This window comes from Ascidiella aspersa, chromosome 7 (assembly GCF_963924565.1).
Source record: "Ascidiella aspersa chromosome 7, kaAscAspe10.2, whole genome shotgun sequence".
In the NCBI taxonomy this organism is placed as follows: domain Eukaryota; kingdom Metazoa; phylum Chordata; class Ascidiacea; order Phlebobranchia; family Ascidiidae; genus Ascidiella; species Ascidiella aspersa.
Genome location: NC_139453.1, coordinates 2,980,731 through 3,003,303, shown reverse-complemented (window position 1 = coordinate 3,003,303; position 22,573 = coordinate 2,980,731).

Genomic DNA, 22,573 nt, shown 5'->3' with positions numbered 1-22,573 from the left:
TGAGCCGAATACGCAACCAATTATTTTTAGTGGACTGCTTTGAAAAAGTTTAAGAACTCCGGTTCTTTACCGAACAGCAACGCAATTAATATGACCGAATCGTAAAAAGTCTCTTTCTAATAATACCACCGACTTGAAAATCTAAACCAAAGTCTGATGGACACAACCATAACTCAGGGGTGGCGGTGGGGTACATATGTCCCCGGGCGCCAATGTTCAGGGGCGCCGAAAAGAGGCTTACAAATGCCAAAATGAGGCTGCTTCCTCTTTAAATACAATGTTCCATTAAAATTTGAATTGTTTTGCCGTATGAAGTAAGGTGTATTATGTTAACGTAATGGAAAACGTGATTAAACATGAAGGAGGGGGCGCCAATTATAAAGTGTGCACCCGGGCGCAAAATACCCTAGCTACCAATCTGCTTATGGAGTTGGAGAATAGAAAACCAGGGATAAAAAACAAGAATGCATAGAGTTACTTAAGACGAGGTTTTTGGGTAAACGAAATCCGTAAGATGAGGTTAGTTAGCCTACTTCCCGCATTTCATTAACGTAATGCTGGTCCATATGCTATTGCTCAATGCTAAATTTGCAAGAATTCAATAAATTCATTTGGACACTTTTTGAAACTTGGGTGAAGTAAGCATTGGGTACTTAAGGTATTATATTTAAATATCCTTGCAAACTATTGATCGCGTGGGCTCCAGAAAACGATTGGTGTTGAAAGTCTTTAAAAACACTTTTACATTTGTAAAAAAAAGTGCGTTTAGCGGATACAGTGGTGGCAATCAGGTATAACTTAGTTTCTTTAACGTTTTTATTGGATCGAACGAATTTCGTAAGAAGATCCTCGGCATGATTTTAATCAGGGCTTTCCAAAATGTTCTCTCTGCAAGTAATTTTGCTCGAAAAGACTTAAGTCTTGACTTAAGGGCACCAGCATCGGCCGAACTCGTTGCGCGCTTTGTCGCCACCCGGCGGCACCGCCATAAGAAATCACCTGGAAAAAAGCGGTCACTTGAAGCGTGAGTGAGCGCACGAAGTGGTCGTATCGCGCGACCCGATCAATCGGCGGCCGCCAAAGTTATTCAAGTTCTTAAACGCATTTAAAAGCATTGACTTGGGTCATTGCAACACTGGTTATTTATCTTAATTTTGGAAGATAAAACAATTCAATTGCTATATGTTGCGTTTATGTTATTTTTTCCTTAAGATTTTGCTCATATTCGCACGAGTTTACCAGTTTTGTGGTTTAATGTTTACTTTTTAGACAAATAATTATATTCAATTTGACATGCTTTAATCATAACTTGACTGAGAATTGAGTTGCTATTTATTCTAAAATACTTTATTTAGATAAAAACGTAAAGGTGTAACGGCGGGAAACTAAATAGGACAAAAAGTGAAGAGCAGTGAAGCAAATTGAACAAACAAAAGGAAACTTAAAAAACAAATTTAACTGCATTGTGACGTAATACAAAGTCAGACATGTTCGCGATCTAGTTGAAAGCAACAACATCCTGAAAATAGAACTTAGTGCAAACGGGGCATAGGCGTAGCCAGGGTTGAGCCTCAGAGGGCATGGCCCTTCCAAAAAACTTTATAAATATTTTACTCTTAATAACTTGTTATTTTAGCATTGATGACCAGTACAACCTTCAATTGTCATGCTCTGTTACGTCACAAACAATGTAGTAAATATAACGTTTGCTATACGTTAATGCAGTGTTTCTCAACCTTTTTCACCCCAGGGCGCACTTGTAAACCTTTCAAAACGCGGCGGCGCACCTTACAGTCGAGGCGACTGCAAACTTTGTTTGGATATTTTGTTTTTTGCTGGCAGTTTTTATTACATCAGGCTCCTAATTTTATTATCTATAAAGAAGCCTGCGGAGTCGGTTAAAAAACATAATCCAACTCCCGAGTCCGACTCCGGTCAAATGTGTGATTTCGTCAAATTCCGAGTGCTTCTGCCTCCCTACAGCATTTATTTTTCCCATTTACGTAACTAAATTAAGGTGGATTTTCAACAATCCTCTCATAGGGGTGTCATATATGTCATCCAACCACAATACGTTGCTGGAAAATATCCACCATATGCTATTTCGCCTTTTTAATTTGCATTTGGCGGCATTGTCAGTTTTAAAATTGTTACTGCGCACGTCGGACTCGGGACTCAGGCAGTCCGACTTCAGCAAAACAAATCGACTACGGTACGTCGAGTCCCAAATTTGACTCCCGACTCCACAGCCCTGCTTTAAAATACGATGAGCTCAATAATACATGCCTAAAGAGAAAGAAAATAAATGAAATAGGCCTTTCGTGTTGTAAATTATGAAAACACACGGTATGTTAGTTAAAGTTCGATGGAAACACAGAATAAGCCCCAAGAGCAACAACATCTAACTCGGAATAAATACAAAATTTAACGGAATAAGACCTAAATGGACAAAATAACGCCCAAAACTGTAAAAAAAAACATGGTATGGGACGATTAAAGGACATATTCTTGGCATCGGCCGTTTTGGTGTCAACGTTTGGGTGCCATAGTGTTTTGGCACAGGATTGTTTGCCTCTGTTTGGGGTTAGGCACGAGTAATGGGTAAAATTAGAATTTGGGTTATGGTAAAAATTATTAGGTGAGTTTGTGTTGAAGTTATGGGTGGGGTTTGGGGTTAAGTAATAGGTTGCAAAGGCCTTATTCTTGCCATTTAGGCCTTATTCGGACGAATTTAGGTCTTATTTTGATTTAAACGCTATTACGAGTATTAGGTAGTAGTCCTATTTTGGTCTTACTCCGAACTGTTTTTTATGCCGAAGTTGCTTTTGTTTTAATTTTGGTCTTATGGCGGAAGCCCCGCTAGATTGCAATAGTTTCTCTTTCTTTGTTAGCGAAGAGCCAACATCAACCATTGGGACTTCAATAGGGGCTACGAATCCAGTCATATTGCTCAGTGTTTATTCACAGAAAATAGTGACTAGAGTTTATTCTAAAATTATTCGCAAATTCTACAAATAGGCCTCATACAGAATTTTTGTAACATTTTTTCCCCATTTTCTCGCGGCGCACCTGGCCACCTTCGACGGCGCACCGGTTGAGAAACGCTGCGTTAATGTATAGTTTTACTAATTTTAGATTTTGAATATTGCTTTAACACTCATTCAGTTGTTGCTTAAAACGGTTTGCTAACATTGTTATTTGTGTTCGTTACGGCAGTTAATACAACGATTCATACTTTTTGCTCCCCCTTCTCCTAATTTTCGGCTGGCTGTGCCACTGAAACGGGCAACTTGACCAAGTCAAAAGACGAAAAAAAAGATTTGCTAAAATATACGTCTCACGCAACACCTATTTATTACTACTACACCGAAAAGCCATCGCAGACTCGCCGAATCTGTCGATCTATGATGCAAGCAGAGCAATCCAGAAAAACAACTGGCCTGCAGTGAGGTTCGAACTCACGACCTCCGGTCAAGCCGGGACCGTCGCTCTACCAACTGAGCTATGCAGGCTCAGAGAGGAGCGAGTCGAGAAACAACCATGCGCCAATACTTGCACATTTTGTTAGTACAAGCAACTTCACACTGGGGGATCAGCAGTCCGTATCAATCAATGAAAGATACACACAAACATATGTGTTTAATAACATCTGTGATCTAGCCCCTCGGAAGTTGCTTTATGACCAACGATTACTATTGATACGGAAGCCGTAATCGTTGGTCATAAAGCAACTTCCGAGGGGCTAGATCACAGATGTTATTAAACACATGTTTGTGTGTGTCTTTCATCTATTTATTACTAGTGTCAAGTTTAGCGCGAATTTTAGGAAAATAATTCGTCATGCTGCAAGTATAGGGATGTCCGATAATATCGGATCAAAGCCGATACCCGATACCAAATGGTGGTATCGTTGATACTCGTCCGATACTAGGGTTGTATCGGCGCCAATCCTAAACCAAATTACGGACATTCCTAAATGCAAGTAAGAAAGTCGAATGGAGTTATTATCATTGCGCCAGTGAAGCAACTAAACTAACTATAGAACAACAAGAATACGCATTTCTATGCAACCGAAATTGAAGCTGGGGATCTTTTTACCTTAACAATAGCTCGCGTGATTTCCAGACAGGAAATGAGTGAAGGCCTTGGAGGGCAAACTAAATGGATGGAGCCTTAACGTCATTTCCTTTAGAACAAGGAAATACGTTGGAGTCCGCCTTCAACAAAGAGCTTAGCGTTTGGTTGTTGCTTGCAGCTTGGTTCAATCGCCTTACTGCTGTACTGAGGTAAATGTGTAATGTTGTGTAGGTATATAAACAGGAATGTCAGGTTGGTTTATAACATCAAAACCTTAAATCAGTGGATCTCAACCTTTTCCTGCCGCACTCCAATCTGTGGTGTTTTTAATGTCACTTCGAGCTACCTGGTTTCAAAAGAAACCATTTTTACTCAAGTTTACTTGGATTTAATAAGCCAAATAAAGAATAAAAAACAATTATTTTCAACTCTAGCCGTAGATTTAAGATTATGGGTCGTCTTGCCGCAATGCACTTGCGTTCATTTCTATAAAACTTCGATTGCAGCCAGAAAGCTGTTCGCGTAAAATTGGTCCGTGTGCTAAAGGTTGACAATCACTATTTGTATGTACGAACAAGATCCAGCAGGCAACGCTGCTATAATTATCGTTTCACGACTTGCTCCCACTGACCCTGCGTACCTCTGAACCTGGTATAATATTATGTGTATGCCAATCGTTGGTCAGTGTTACTTCAACAGTGCTAGATCACAGATATCACAGTATATACCCAAACTGTCATTTAACTTGGTATCTTGTTCCATTTTACAGACTATATTTGGTAAAAAAAAACTGTATCAACCAATCAAGCACAAGGAATAACATGGCCGATACTCCAAACCAAAACCAAGTAAGTTTTTGTCGTATAAAATAATAAGAATCTTTGCTGCTTTGGATTTTTAATTCCATTTCCCCCTTCTCATAAATTCGTCTAGCACTGGTATTTGACAAAATGAAACTTATCTTATTAACTTTATCACAATACACATATTGCATAGTGTCTGAAAAATGGAAAAATTGTTTTTCAACGTGCCTGTATAGCATACGACCTTGTAATGCGTCTGTACTAACTCTTTCGGTTTATTAGTTTGATTTTAAATAATTTTAATGAATATAATACACTAATGTTAAACCAATTAGGTTAAAAAAATTATACTAAGTTTTATAGTGACCTTTTGGGAGGTTGGTTTATTCTTTAAAATCGGTCATTTTATTCAATTACTAGACGAAATACCCGGCGTTGCCCAAGTTATATATAGGGTACTTACTTGTACCAATAATATGCAGCCTTTTGCTATAAGCGCGATATATTATGCGCATTCGGGCAATGCCACGATTTTGCGTGGTTATAAAGTGCTGGGTCGAGTAAATCCTTTCTCACAATTAAAGTAGAATGCGGCCCTTATGAAAGCAGCAACAGTATTAGGTCTCACTAATCTCGCAACTTTAGCAAAACAGCAGCAATTACCAAACAAACGATATCAAGTTTAAAAGTACGTAACCAAATAGCGATTCTGTCGCAGTGTTTAAACTGTATGGCAATATAAAGCCCGTAGTTCAGCTGCGTGTCTATATATACTGATAAGCAGCAAACATAACTGTCTTTAGTTTTACGGTTGTTACCGAACAGCGATCAACATTAATTTGAAACTTCGTATAATCCGACAAAATTTATTTTACAAAAATCAAGCAGTATTAACAAACTGTTTTGAAAATTTGTAAATATTCGCACAGCGGGGTTATTATTTGTAATCTTGCGACTTTGTCAAAACCGCCGGCGCCACATCATTTTCGTGATACTTTAGTAAATAAGCGCTAACCTAATCGGCTCCAACTAAACGATATTTCGTGATGTGCATATCGATCGGAAATCACTAACATACCTAAACCTTATTTTTTTTAGAGAACCCTCACAAATGTAAAACCTTAAGTTGTAGCAGACAATGTTCGCATTGCGTGGTATACAAGCAAATAAGTAATCCCGGTACCATACTGCGTCCAACGTAAGTAAAATCTCGTCTAAAACTGAAAAGTGGTTACTATTAAACCCACCGCATTAAATGCGATATTTTGCGAACTCTATAAACCTAATTTTTCGCGGTAACATAGTTCAAGGAGTTCTTAATTACAAAATTCGCAAGTTGGAAACATAAAAATTTATTTTTATTAAGCCAATATACTTCATTTGATTTTTATTTCCACGCAGGTAATTGCGCTTGAAAAAAAGTTTTGCACGGTTACGTTAGGACAGGGTTTCTCAACCGTGGCCCTCGGCCACCCTGGGGGGGCACGGAGTGGTAATTAGGGGGGTCACGGTCATAGGCTTAGCCAGTGGAACACAGGGGCTATTTCTCTCAAGGAAATTATGAATATTTTACTCTTAATTATTTGTTTTGTAGCATTTATGAGCAGTACACGACTGTCGATTAAAAGCATGTCACATCTCCATTTGTCAAGCACTGTTACTACACAAACGATTTAGTTATTACGTTTGTTGTATACATTAATGTAGTTTTACTACTTTTAGTCATTTTGTTTTTTTCCTTTGAATGGCTTTTGAGTATTTCGTTAAAACTCAGTCAGTTGCTGCGCGAAACGGTTTGCTAGCATTTTTGTTTGTGTTCGATACGGCAGTTAATACCATGGCCAAAGCAATCAAGTTATAACGAGCCTCGCTGGCGGGAAGCGACTAATGGACTTTTAATCGTAGTGTCATTACTGATTCGTTGTAAATAGTTATTTGTTTATGTTTTATATCAAGTCGATTTATCGCTGTGAGGTAACAGTTTTAGTGTCAAGTTATTTAAGTTGATAGTTTGCCTACTCAGGGTGTCTAGTCTTTTTCTGCTTCAAGAAGCGGTGTTTCAAATGAAGTACTCTTACTAGTTCAAGTTCAAAATTTTCGCCCCTCACATATTTCGGCTGCCTAAGCCATTGACCACGGGCAAAACTCTCTAGCTAGGTATTGCAAAACCAAAATGTCACCATTTGTTTGCCATTTAACCTAATTTTGTGTTTTTCGTTATGACTGTAAAACTTTTTTGTAACGTTTTGTAACACATTTTTCTAAAATGTTTCTTGACGCGTCAGTAGAGTTGTTTAAAACTAGAAGAGTAAATCCTTTTTATTCGTTTATTGCGGAAAGTTACACCTAATTGTACGTACGTGAGTGGCAAGTTTGGACAAATGCCTGTCGCTGTGACGAAGTAATTACTGTGCTGCTTTATATGTATCCATTCAATATCCATGTAATGAGGCGTCAGTGTTTTACGGGCGGCAGGTCGATTGCTTGCCGATAAATCATTAAGTTTCCTTCAAATGGCATTGGGCGAGAAACCAACGAAGAGATTTCGCAATTCCCTTAAGGGGCGTTAATTTGCAAAAGAAACATTCCATAGTAAAACGCATAAGGTGCGCTGTAAGGTTACTCAAGGTCATTTTAGGCCAATATTCAGCTAGAGTATGTCAACTAATAGTGTTACGCCAAACTAATCCAGAACTCTACTTAACGGCCTGCCGACTGCCAAGCACTACAACGCGTGTCTTTTACTTGTATTAAAATAAGCGACAGTAAACTGCTAAAACACTGAAACAACGAAAAGCGGCCAACGCCTAAAAAGGTGACTTAAACGTTAATTCCCAGGGTTTTCTACAATGCAATGAACTCAAGCTAGACCCCAAACGCGACTGCCCACATTAGATTTCGTGTACCCATTCACTACAACCAGAGAAAAAAGGTGTGCGTGTCCAACGAGGTGCCAACCGGAAACGTGATAAGATAAGAAATAAAGCGTGAAAGGTGAGGTGCAAAAGTGGAAAAGCGATATAATTTATGTGAGTGAGAAAGAAAGAGGAAAACGAAAACACGCGTTCAGACGATAAAACAGAGAAACAATAACACACATAGAAGATATAAATAATCGGTGCAACAATAATAATTCATTATAACCGAAAAACCATAAATCATTTCGACGAATGTACTAACGTTTGCTTCGCTCAGTACAAAACAAAGCCGAATATAAACAAATACCTTCCCATCATCAAGCTTTGTAATCACTAAATATATTCACTTAAATTAAAATAAGTGATATGTTAAATTTTGGAGAAACTAAGTGCATTGATTCGTTGATTAATGTCTGTATTTCTTAATCTGATCTAAGGTATAACGGCCATTTTTAATTGCAATTTTACTAACTTAGAGATATACGATAAAATTCATCCACCGTTAGATCTATTTTTTAATCATATTTTATATAACAGGCTAGCATCAGGGGGACTCGAACTTTTATCGCGATCGATGTTTTTTTGCAATATTGCCGTTGTATTGTATGTCGTCACATAATTTTTTCGCTTAACTATTTTATTTGCGCTCGACATCACAGCCTTACAACTGTGGAGTAAATGCCCTCACAACACGTTTGTCAAAATCAGCTCGTGCACGAGCAATTTGTTATGTGCCCAATGAGAAAAGCCTCCTGAATTTACAGTTTAGCGCCAATTAAACTCAATTTTTACCGAAACCAATCTTTAATATTTTCAAGTTTACTCAGTGATGTTTCATTATAAAAGGCCGAATTGCGTTTCGTAGGGGGGTGCAAGGCATAGGAAAATTGCCAAAGGGGCGCGGCTGATAAAAGGTAAAGAGCCACTATTTTTAGACAACCAATAGGCAAAATAAGCTATAAACTATAATGCCGAAGAGGAAAACTCTGTTTACTGATGTTTACTGCTACGCCAGAAGTATCATTGTTTCAGAAAACGACGTATTAATTTCGAAGCTGAATGCATTACCTTTGGATATGGCACGTTTTTCTCAAACGTAACAATTCTACTTTCGTTTTACTTGCAGGAAAAAAATGTCCTCTTTTTGGGTGCTGAAAATATGGTAGCCCTATATTTACTGAGCTTGGATTTGTCATAGATTTAGATGAAAACTATACACTTGGGCTCGCTGTGTTGTTAGGTCATATACCGCAATTCATCATTAGAAAAGTACAAACTGAAAAGACACAGAGACGCAAGCATTTTGAACACAAAAACAAGTCAAAATCCTTTTTCAAACATCAAACACGACATTTCGCTAAGCAAAAGCAAAAATTTGATCAATTAATGAAGGCATTCTCTTATTAACCTCTGTATGCATTACTGAAAATAGCCCATGTCCTTATGTCTCAAAGGCAGCCCATTTACTTTGGCAGTAACCGTTGTTAAACCGTGTTTAGAGGTAGCAGCACAAGAGATTCATGGAAGAGCTAAAGATGTGGCCAAAGTGCAAAAGCTAGCATTGTCCGATAATACGATGCAAAGGAGATGTTCAATGATCGCTGCATCACTAAAAATCTGTTCTAGCCAAGCTTCGTCATGTGCCCTGCTTCGGGCTTCAATTAGATGAAACGACTGACATTACCAGTCAAGCTCAATTGATCGTTTATGTTCGCTTTCCAAACACAGAACGCAAAACATTTTAGATCACTATCTGCTATGTCTTTCTACTGGCATAGACACTACTGCTTTAAGTATATTTTCAAAAGTAAACAATTACTTCTCCGAACATGCAGTAATGTGGTGCGAGTACAAGGCTGTATCCACCGACGGCGCCAGGGCTATGGTCAAAGTGCGCAACGGGGTAGTTGCTCTCATAAAGCAAGTCACAACGGAGGTTGTATATATTTCAACAGTGGAGACATGACCACCGTGCTATCTAAACGCCACTATATCGAAACTAAAACAATCTGTCATTGCATTTCAAAGTGCATACTGTCAGGTCGCTTATAAATTTATTCTACGTTCAAATAATTCAGCATAGCTCGCTTTAAATGAAATAGCTTACAGCGCAGTAAAAACACGTGTTGCCAGTAAGGAGTACATCGTTGACTGGATTGCAGTACAATTCGGATACCACTAACGTCCAGGAAAAACGAATGCGTTGAGGACTAAAACTGGCCAGTTAACGAGCAGGATGCAGGGAAAAGAAAATGTGACAGAAATACTTTAGCAGAATTTTAGCACACGCACAACGAACACAGTAAATAACAAATACAGACGCTGGTTCCTCTACAGTTGTATGTATTCACTGCATTTTACACCGTGAAGCATTGATAGCGAAAAAACTTGGCAATGAAGAAGAAAACTGCCAACTCGCGATTTCTAATGTCATCAAAATTGTGACCACAATACTAAAAACAAAATCGTATCGCGCTTTTAATGAACTTGTCAGCGAAATGGAAGATGATGGGCGTCTTGTTAATTATTCCAAAGTTAAGTGGCTCTCTCGTAGAAGGGTATTGGAAAGAGTGTGGAAACGGCGAGGGGAACTTGTTGTGTGGTTCAATGGATAAGACGACAATAGAGCTAATTTGTTTCAAGATTTGTTTTGGCTAGCTAGGCTAGCTTATCTTGTTAAAATATTCGATATGCTTAATGAGCTCAATACCACTTTACAAGGAAAATTAATTAATACATTCAAAGCTACCTCCAAATCGCATCATTCAAGCAAAAGTTCAATGTTTGGAAAAATAAATTTCTAGTAACAGCCTGAACAGTTCGAAAACCCTGAAGACCTTCGTGTATGCATGTAAATGAAAAAAATAGAGAATAAGCTGGAGCGACGTATCATCAAGGCGGCGAGCTGTCATTTGCACACACTGCTTGAGAGGTTTGAAGCTTATTTTCCGCTGTGGATTTTAAACCCCTTTGGCGAACAGCAGCCTCCGGGAACTTTAGATCATATTCTTAAAAAGGCTTACCATATGTTCTCTTTTAGGAGGATTTGTCCTCATTCTTCAAGAAAAGTAAACGGTCCTCCGAGGACGCTCAAAAATGCCCAAATGTCCTCTTTTTTCTCATTTCGAGTTAGTTGCCTATACTTTCAACAGGACGCTTAGGCGAGACGTATTTATTTCCAAAAAATACTGCAGCCATGAAACATGCTAAATTGCTTGTTTAAAAAGGTTTTACAACAAATTACCCTACTAGCTCTACCTTCTTAATTGTTATAGTAAACATTGCGCCAAAAGAATTGCAACAGAACCTCACATGTAAAAACAGCTTACTTTTCTTTGCTTTGTTTTTGTAACTTTTGCCTCCAACTACTAAGGAACTGTAAAACATCATCAAAGTCAAAGATAACAATTTTGCTTTCGTTTTACTTGTCGTCAAAAACGTCATTTTTGGGTGGTGAAAATCTGGTAGCCCCATCTTCAAAACGATTTCTGTCAACAAGCGTTTTTTAATCGTGAAAAACACTCTGAATGCTTTTGTTCCCAATTGGGCTGAAATTTCCACAAATATTCAGCAGCAAACGAGTCATTAATCACGTACATTAATGACTGCTAATTATCTTTGTGTATAAATGGTCGTTGTTATTCTTGTCGTTGTTAATTGAGGTAAATATATTGAAGCATACGCTATCTATATTTATATCGGTGAAGGCTCACGGTTTTAATACACAAATTATTTCATTGTAATTTTAGAAATTAAGGAAACTGAAGGGTGCAAACTTATTGTGCTTGTTTCGTGCGGATGAAACTTTTCCAAAAATAAAGTGCGGACAGTTCTTTTAAAGATTGAAAAGCGCTACACTAGGGAACAGTCATTCGTTTTTCTGGCATGCGATACTGATGAGCTTGTATAGCACAGTTACCTTGGACATAATCTTTGTAGTTTTGCCATCAAAAATTTAAAATAACAACAAAAGAGAACTATTTTCTGCTCTTAAAACCATAAAAAAAATGTTAGATCGCAATTAAATTAAAATTGAACATCAACGTATTTATACAGGATGAAAATGCACCTCAGCTTCCACCGGCAAACAACCAGCCAATCAATGTCCTGCCTGTAAACATTGGTGATGTTTACGGTCATCAAGGTCCCATACAAAACCTCCATGGCGACGTTCATATATATGGCCAGCTACAGGGACCTGGAGTGGCTTTGGACTCAACAGCGACCTCATCTGACAAAGGTTGGTGATAACTTCAATTTAAAACTAATGACCAAGTGTGGGTGGCGCCACAGCAGGGCTGCGGAGTCGGAGTCGGGACTCGAGTAAGACCACGTAAGACTAGCCGAGTCCCGAGTTGTACGTGCGCATGCGCAGTACCATATTACAGAACTAATATAGTCACCAACTGTAAATCGTAAAGGCTAAATAGCATATGGTCAGGGGCGTATCTAGAAATTCAAAAAGGGGGGTTCCGAATTTTTAACTTAGGGAATTCCCCGTTGTTTTTTCGTCTGACGTTAATGACGTCATAAAATAGTGACGGATATAACGTCATAAAATAGCGGTGGTAATGACGTCACAATAAGGAAAAAAATCATTCAAAACAGCCAATTAACGTCCAGCAAAAGCGAACATTTAGACGCAAAGCGAACACGTGCGCTTAGTGTGCAATCGTTAACTTCAGGCGATAATCTAAACCACTACCGTGAAATATATGTGATTGATTTTGGTGGATCCAAGTACGGGACCACGCTAAATTACAAGCAAGTCTGTCGCCACCTGCAATACTAAACGGAGATCGTTTTTCCCGGGTGTTTTTCGATTAGCGCGACATATCAAACTACTTCGAATAAACGGTATAACTTTAATAGTTAGTTAATCTAGTTCAGCGTTTGATAACCGTTATAAGTTTGGGCGCACCTGGCGAGCCAAGCGAGCGCGATTTTTTTTGGTATAACGGCATTTATTTTAAATTTCTTTTTTATTACATTGCCGAAAATAAAAATGTTAAAAAATATGTGTCAAATATTTTTGAATACGTTTTCGGTGTGTCCGCAACGCACTCGGCAGCTTTCCACGGCGTAACGGTAAAGAAGCGCTGATCTAGTTCAAAATGCAGCATGAAAACGTTAACAAACCGGACGTAGTGAAATCATTCGCGCGAAGCGCGAAAATTTTTCGCACTTACGTAGTTAAAATAGTCAAAAAGTAATTGAAATAAACTTGTATATAGTTTGTCAAAGAGGCGACGGGCCCGATGAATTACAGTAGGTTGCCGACCCCAGTCTTACACCAACATCTGATATTAACGCAGACCACTAACAGCGACCAACATCAGCACCGTCTAACTTGACGTTTTCAGAGAGAAAAACCGCTTGATTTATATTATTAATTGTCGAACACACACTTGCTGATCAGCCAACCCGAACGAATAACAATAGGCGTAAGAGAAAAACTATCGAGCCTTTACGGTCGACTAAACAAAAGACGAAAAATGGCGTTTTGCGTTTGATTTTGGTTTCGCATTTGGTCAAGACGCGTGACCCAATTCCATTAAAAACACGCAGCTTCGGACGGTGAGTAAAACTCCGACAAAAACGAACAAAAAACGATGATGTCACTTACGAAAAGGGATACGCCACTGCATATGGTGTATATTTCCCAACCATGTATTGTGAATTATATGAACCCCTATAAGTCGTTGCAGAAGATCCACCATATTTAATTACGTAATGGGTGAAATAAAGGCTGTAGAGTCAGGGATGGACTCGGGACGAAATGTCACATTTGACCGGAGTCGGACTCGGGTTATTTTTAACCGACTCCGCAGTCCTGCACCACAGTAGTGATATCTTTGCGTGCATTGAACCCAACCCCTTAAACGCGACTGTTTTTGCGAGTTATCATTATGGATTTGAAAAATATTTATTTTGATAGATTTTTGTTGACATTAAAAGCGGCTACAATAGAGCAGTGTGCGTAACCAGGGAATATTTCACCGTAGGTATAAATTGACATCATTCGTACCACATAGTGACATCTTTGCGTGTAATTAACCCAACCGCTTAAACGCGACTGTATTTCAAGTTGCTTGTGTTGGACTTCAAACACATTTGGTTTTGATCGGCCTTTCTTAAAGTTTGAAAGCGTCTAGAATAAAGCAGTGTGTTTAGCCAGGTTATATTTCACCGTGCGTACGAATTGACGTCAGTCGGCAATACGTTTATGACTTACAATGAATACAAACTGATAAAACACAATCATCATATACTAGTAATTAGGCGTAAAATTATGATTCGCATGTGGCTTTAAAGCACATTAGCAGCTGGACAGCAATGGTTGCGTTGTTTGGAATACAAAAATTAAAAAAAAATCCCCATTTTAAACAATATAATAGTATCCCCATTTTAAACCTTTTCCGGACAAAATAAGCGTTTTTTAACCGATTAGTGTCATTTTAAGGGTTTTTGCATTTACCTATAATTAACGGCAAAAAGTAAGTCATGGGGGAGGGGCATGGCTTCGTTCCATTTAAGTTGTTATACGACGGCGTTAAATTAGTCCCATAATGATGTTAATGTCGTTTGCTAGAACGATTTCCGATATTGCTGATCCCAGTATAAGCCTTTTGCTTGTTAAAGAGTTCTTAAGTTGGAGATACATCAAAAGTGATTAGCGATTATACAATAAGTAAAACAGTGTAGGTAACTTTGTATAGGCCCTAAAGCAAAATCAGTTGCTGACAAAATAACACACATTAATTTTGGAAATAAAAAAGCGTTTATTAATATAACTGAGCAAAGCCAGCCTACGCTTACAGAAGGCATTTCTAGCTTATCGTTTGCTCGCGATTCGAGTTGAAGTAAATTAAACACTAGGCGTTAACCATTTACTAACAGTTCGGTGGCTGGGATAAGCTAAGCGTGCAGAGCAAAATGTTACGCTACATATTATACCAAGAAAGTTATACATTCATGCTAGTTAACTCACATCATAAAACAAAATGTGTTTCATTCGTTAAAGAATAGTTTTTTTTTCAGCAGCATCATGGCAAGAAAAGTCTCAGGAAGCAGCTGATAAGGTCATCGGAACTCTACCAAGCAATCCAGTTCCTCTTGACATCATTCGGGATTCGCAAGCACCATTGGAGGAGTTTGGTTTAAAGGGACTGAAGCAACTCAGAGAAAAACAGGTCAACTCAACCATGCTCAAACTCAACCAACTATTTACTGCTGCTAAACAAGAAGCAATCGATGAAGCCAAAAGTAAGGAATTTAGAAATAAAGCAGCAAATGACGATTACGTGGAGAGGCATGGCAATGTGGTCGGTATGACTGGAATAGCTGGAATTGGAAAAACTACTGCTACTATACAGACACTAACGGAGCTTGCAGATGAATTACCTGCATATGAAAAGGGATATTGGCTTTTTAAATACTTGAAGACTTTAGATCTTAATAAACCACTAGGTGTTCTGGAACTCCTGTCATCCAACCCAAACTGGAAACACACAAAGGAAATAGATGATCAAATACTGGAAAAACTTTCCAAATCCAACAAGCTGTTTATCTTCCTGGATGGTTTGGACGAACCTAGGTTCAAGGATCTTGACATGGATGCTCCAGTGATCGGATTGTACGATCGCGCAACGCCGGTTGTCATTTTGCAAAACCTACTCCGTGGCGACATTCTTCCAAATGCTCACAAGCTGCTTACTTCACGACCGGGAGCTTTTCTTAAGCTACACCCAAGCTGCAAGCCCCACTTTGTAGTCAAGGTAATCGGCTTCAATGAAAGCTCTCAAGATTTGTATTTTCGACAAATTTGCCCAGAGAAAGAAGAATATGAGAAGGTCACCAAGTCACTTGGGCAAAACCCACATGCAAAGGCTTTGTGCTTTCTTCCTATGTTTGCAAAAACCGTCGCTCCTTACATCATAAAGCATGGCACTAAAGATGGCAATTTTACTCTCACAGATGTGTTTGCGGCTTTTGTGGCTGATTGCATTCGCTCGCCTAAGTTTGAGGAACATCCAAGAATTTTGCGCAAACTTTCAGACTTGGCTTTACACGGAATGCTCAACGACAAGATCATGTTCGACGAAGAAGTCTTTGATGAAGTCGGACTTAATTCTGAAGGAATGGAGGACTTTCTTAACATGCAAGTTTTCTCTAGCGACCTCAACCTTCGTATACTGGAAGGGGATAAAGTATTCTTCTTTATTCATTTGCTGTGGCAAGAATTTTTTACATCACTCAAGCTGTTGTTCGATACAGACCTGGCTACATTTTCTGGGCAGCTACAAAGCATGAAAAGTAATACGTGGGAAATGGTTCTTCGGTTTCTTTTCGGGTTGCTAAATACGGGACTCCACCTTAAGCTAAAGCCTATTTTTAAAATCTCTTCCACCGATGTTGCCAGCAAGAAACGTTTGCTAAAAGGCTTGATTGATTCGCTTGGATCTCAACTTTTATCAAACGATGGCGAGAGCTTTAACTCCAAATTGTTTAAGCTTTGCAGTTTGGCGCAGGAATCAAACGATGAAGAAATCACCGCGAAAGTGGCCGATTTTCTCCCTGGAGAGCTTCGTATAAAGAGTGGAACGATCCTTCCCAGTGAAGTGTCAAGTCTCTGTCACGTGCTTCAAGCAACACAAAGGGAGATGGTCATCAGGATCGGGGTAGACGGCTCAGTCACATTTACCGGCAACGGTTTAGAAATGTTGATGGAGACAATGGCGAGAACCAAACACACGGTTTGTGAAGTTTTACGATTGCTTGTCGTTTAGTTTTTTATACACTGTATCAAATTAAATGCAACAAAGCAGCGGTAAACGCTAAACAAACCCTACACCAATTAAACCACTCTCTAAAGCAGGAGTCTGCAACGTTTTACTAGTCGCGGATATGACCGAAACCTAAAAAGGGCTCGGCGAGCCGTAACAAATATAAACTTAAAATTTTCCTAAAATGTTGAGTTTTGAGCGTTTCATTATAATAACTGTTAATCAGGGGCGACCTAGTTATTTAGTTGAAAATCAGCTATTAACTAAGATTTGAAAAAAGGACGGTAAAGCATTTGCGCCAATCGCGAAGAAAAGCCTTTGTGGATTAAATTCAATTAAACATTTTGCAAAGATTTGATGTTCCGGGGTAGGGAAATAACGTGAGGTTCATCGAGTCTGCTGCCGCCGATAAACATAGTTTAATCATAAGCGACATTAATGGTTCTCTATTTGGTTATGGGTTATGGTTGGGATAACTAATGTCTGTTAACTGTAATTGAACCTTTAAATGTTGGTTGTTACCGACAATCAAATACCAGGGTGAAATAATGCTGACTTAAGGTGTAAATTCATTAATCGCAATATAAAAGTGAAAATAAAGATATTCGATAAATTTAATCGTTAATCTATGATGTAATTTGAATAGGATACGATGTAATTTGAATAGGGCCGTTAAATGTCGATATAGTTTATTTTTGTATTTAAACCACACAAGAACTAGTGTGCAGCACCATAAAATGCATTCAGACATACTAAGACAGCTAAACGTCCAAAGTAACTTGTAAATTCTGTACACACAAACCATTTATGAAGTGCTGCAAGAAGTATAAATGGCGTTGTTATCCCCCTCCAAACAAACATACTGCCATTTCACGCCTAAATTATACAGATTTTAAATTTCGCTGATGATACTTACTGCAAACGGTTTATCACAAGTTTCGTGTTTTACAAGGGGATAATTAAAGTGCAAATAAAAAAAGCAAAGTTTTTATTAAAACGCAGTTCAAGTAAGCGAATGTCTGGTTCAATAAACCAAAGTTTAAGTTTTAAAACGGTTCGCAAATCACGCAGTGACAGTGTGCGACTGTGCGTACACTACAGCTAAGTAACTAGGAATTTTAGTAAAATAGTTTTAGGCGCATAAATATATGGATTTTTAACTTTAAAAACGACTAAATGAAGTACAGTTCTAAATAAAACGTTATATTGACCCGCATTTTTGCTTCGGCGGCTTTGCTTACACTTTTTAAACCACGTCATTGACTAAAGGTAGCCAACAATGGCGGGCGAGGCAAACTGATCGGTGCATAAGTTTGAGAACCTCATCTATCTGGGACAGCGCACAGTTCAACATAACTTGCTGTTAATTTGTAGATGGAGTTTTTACGTGTGAATACAACTGGATCACGTGACTTCACTGCCTTGTCCACCTGCGTCCATAAGATAAACCGCCTTGTGTTGAGCAATAGGAGCGATCTGTCCGGTTTCGAAGTTCTTACTGAAGCAATCGCACGCAGAAAAACACCTGTAAGTTAACTTACGTGCAACGATTGACATGGTTATGTAATAATGGTCATTATTGTGATGGGGCGGGCGCGATTATTCAATCACATAATCGACAGTCAAGCGGATAGGGGAAGTCCCTGGGTGAAACGCGGACGCGTGAAACTGATAAGGAGCATCCCCGTGGGTCAACCATTGCACAGGGGAATGTCCCACCAAGCATGGGTAGTGTTTGGGATGTTCGTAGTCACCATCCAGATTTTATTATTTCGTTGATGATACTAACTGGAAACGTTTAAACGCAAGTTTCGTGTTTAATGAGGGATAATTTTTTGTACAAATAAAAAAGCATTTGTTTATGAAAAAAAACACAATAGAAGCAAGCGAATTTCAGGTACATTAAACCACCGTTCGAGTTTTAAAACTGTAATTAAGAATTTTAGCAAAATAATTTTGAGCGCATACATATATGGAATTTTAACTTTTACAACGACTCAATTAAGTACAGTTTAAAATAAAACGTTATAAGAGCGATCTGTCCGGTTTCGAGGTTCTTATTGAAGCAATCGCACGCAAAGAAACCCCTGGAAGTCTTGCGTGCAACAAGTGACAATTACATGGTTTTGTAATTTCCGCAATTATAATTCGCCTAATTGTTTATTGACTTTCAACTTAATTTCATTAAAAAATTATTTTGTTTCTCCGTCATTCAGCATATCTGATGGTTAGTGTCCAGTAAGTTTACGAAGCCATGAAAGATGCAAACACAATTACTTGTCAATTCAACTGAATAAACGACATTTTTGAAAAAACAATTTGTGCTGTTTTATGCAGATTTCACATTCCGTTACATAATAATCGATATTCGAACACGGTTCAAAAATCTGGAAAATTAATTTTGTAAAATTGCTTAACTGAATTATGAAATTGTTCGGTATGTTTAGTCACTCCGACTATAATGATGAATCACGTGCCGTGTACGTTTGATGTTTTTATGTTTTTATAGCAATTGGTCGCGCAAATATTTATCGAGTAGAAACTAAATTCAACTTTTACGACGTTTTCCGATTTACAATCATTTTTACCTCTGTCTGTATTTAGCTGTTTAAATAGGTTTTATCAGTAAGTTTAAAACCTCGTTAACACAGCAAACTATATTTTGTGTAGATGGAAGAATTCATCGTGTACAAGTTGGGGTCACGTGAGTTGAGTTGCCTGGCAACAAGTGTAAACAACATCAGCAAGCTGAAGTTCTTTGATTGCGACACTGCTGGGTCAAATCTGCAACCTCTAACTGACGCCATCTCAAGCAGAAAGCATCCCGTATGTTTATGTTAGTTGTGATAAGTAAATACGTTAGCATTAACCGCACATGCGTGGGCGTCGACATAAATTAGGGGGATGGGGGGCAAAAAATAGTTTTACAGACCGTTAATATTAAACATACCGTGACATGTAGGTTTATCCTAAATACTTCAGTGAGAATATAATACACGCTTCTATACAACTCGCCAATTACATACTTTCATAAAAAGTTGCATAACTAGACGTTTGTGTTTCACTTAAAAAACGTCTTTGAAGCATAAAGTCGGCACTTGTTTTCACAAAATTAGCCTCTCTGGCTTTGTCTCGTTAATAATTCCAACTGTGCTAACAGCCTTGTGCATATTGATAAATGTTTAAAAAGGTCTGCAAACAAACACTTAAAAACGTCAGCCAAAGAGAGTTTGAGAACCGGGGCAAGCACACGGGGCATTTACTTGGAATCAATATGAAAACTACAAACGTCCAAAAACTGATTGTTTATTCGGATACACACTATTTTGCGCGTTCAGTAATCACAATTAGGCTTATTTGCACCAACATCTGGATATTTTGTGCAAATATTTGTAACACGACAAATAAGAAAAATTCAGTTTCGACAGCGGCTTTTGCTTTCACACAGACAGTGCTATATTCATTAAACACATTCGGTAGTGGCATGTTTTTCAGGCAACTACGTTGACTTATTTCAGTACTTCAGTATTAAGACACTAATGCAAATTTCTCGCATATTAATAGTCTACTGCGAAAAATAATTTTGCGTCATAGACACAACAGTTTCTTGTTTCTCCATAATGCTCCAGATGTTCTACTTCAGCACAGCAGACAATGCCTTAGACCATTGGTTGCTAACCTGGAGCTAAGCAATTCTTAGGGGGTTCGAGCTCTACTTAAATTTTTGTAGTGATTTTAATGGTTTCGTTTCGTGTTTATTCTGTTTTTAAGATGTCATTTTATTTACATTAAAATTACACGCGTGTAGTTAAGTAACTGAAGAAATAATTCACGGTTTTGCAAGCTTTTTTAAATTTTTGGACTAATTGCTACTTTTTACGACAGATTTGGGCTATGTTTAGTTACAAACTCACTTTTTTGCCAACATTAATTTAAAATGCATATTTTCTGTAAAATATCTACAGTTTTAGTTTTGACAAAAATTCCCTGTGATTAGCCTGTCACTGCATGTTTTCTGTCCAATAGCCATATGTATTTTCTGAATACATAATAAAAGAAACATAATTAGATTCGCGCGGAACGCTAAAAAATTCCATTTACTATTAGGCAAAAAAAACAGTTTGTGGGGGAGGGGGGCATAGCAACGTATTCTACCCAGCAAAAAAATAATTTTGCGTTAAAGACACAACACTTTCTTGTTTATCCCATACTATTCCCGATGTTGAGGGGGCAAATGCTCCCATTGCAGGCACTTATGGTCCAGGATTAACAGACAGCACCTTGTATGTTATTGACGCTCATAGCGGGAAGATACGTCACAGTTAAAACTTCTTGTCATTGTAGATGGAAGTGTTGTATCTGTGTAAGAGCAAGCTGGATTCACGTGGATTGAGTTGCCTGGCAACAAGTGTACACAACATCAACCAGCTGGAATTGGAGTATTGCAAAATCGCTGGTTCCGATCTAAAACCTCTAACTGACGCCATATCACGAAAGGATCGACCTGTAAGTGTGTGTTGTTGGAATGAAGGGTGTGTTGAATATTGGAATGACATTGAGGTGGATAAACCAGGCAACAGCACTGAGTATAAGATTTGCTAACTCAACCACTGTCAGGTGTACAAAAGATTTTTCCGTAAATGGAATTTGATGATTTTTTATGAAGTAATTTCTGGCAGGGGCGAATGCAGGATTTTTGTTTGAGGGCGCATAAAAAATTGCAGGTATGATGTCACAATGTTATGTCAAATCGTGACATCACAAGTAACGGACATAGCGTTACGCCAAAACGTGACTATTGTTTATATTATAAAGACGGAAAAGCACTCGCGTGCAGCGTGAAAAAATGTCTTTGTAAAGTTCAACTTTCCCAAACTTTAATTTTCGAGGGTGCGATAAGACGCACGGCGCCCATGGATAAACCGGTTTTCAAGTGGGCTAAAACATACTAGAAACATAACTTAAATTCGCGGCTAATGCGAAATATTTTTGTATTCACTTAGTTACAATAGGAAATGAATCCACCCCTGGTGAATGGCCTTTAAATGGCCCTGGCCTGGGTATATTTGTTCTGATAGCACTTCTTCTCAATTGACAATTATAAACTGAACACCCTTTTTATTTGAGCTTACCTATATGAGAATATTTTACCAACCAACACTTGAATTACGATTATTACTTTGTAACAACATTTTTCTGTTGAAGTAATTTTAACCCGAAAAGCGTCTACGTTCCCTCATACTTCTATATCTCCGCAATTTTGGAGCGATATTTAGTGGTTGTTTGCTGCATGGCTGATCTTGCATAGCTCAGTTGCTTGAGTGACGTTCCCGGTATGGCCGAGGTCATTAGTTCGAATCTCACCGCAGGCAATTTTTACTTGCCTTGCTTGCACGAAAATCCTTACAAGACCATCCGAATATGTTTAGACATTCTCAATAAATACCATTAAGCGGTTGTTGTTTGTATTAACCGGTACTAGGTCGTGGAGATATTAATTTTCGTGCATTCAGTGCAGCATTATACTTATACTACAATTCGTTTTTTAGACTACAATTCAAATTGTTTGCCCAAAATTGATGCAATAACACTTTAAAGTTAGGCCGCAATATTATTGTTATTAGATTTGCAATTTCTATTTAATGCCACTTCAATTTGTATAGCTTCAGTCTATCGTCAATGAACGGATAAGAAATACGAATAAAATTAAGCAGGAGGGTTTACGTTAAAATACAAACGCCGTGTTTTTTCTGCACTTTAATTGTGTGATTTTGTAAAACTTATGTAGAAATAATTAAACTGATGTGTATTTTCTGAAAACTCGTACACGGAAGTATTCACCAGGGGCCTGGTTTATTTTAGTGGATTTAACGAAAAATAAGAATTTATTTAATAATTTTAAGTTGCTAGAGTCCACGCTGTGCACAATAAGTTTTGAGTTTTTTTTATTTGGCATTTTAAACGTGTTGTTTTGTAAAAAAAAATAGCT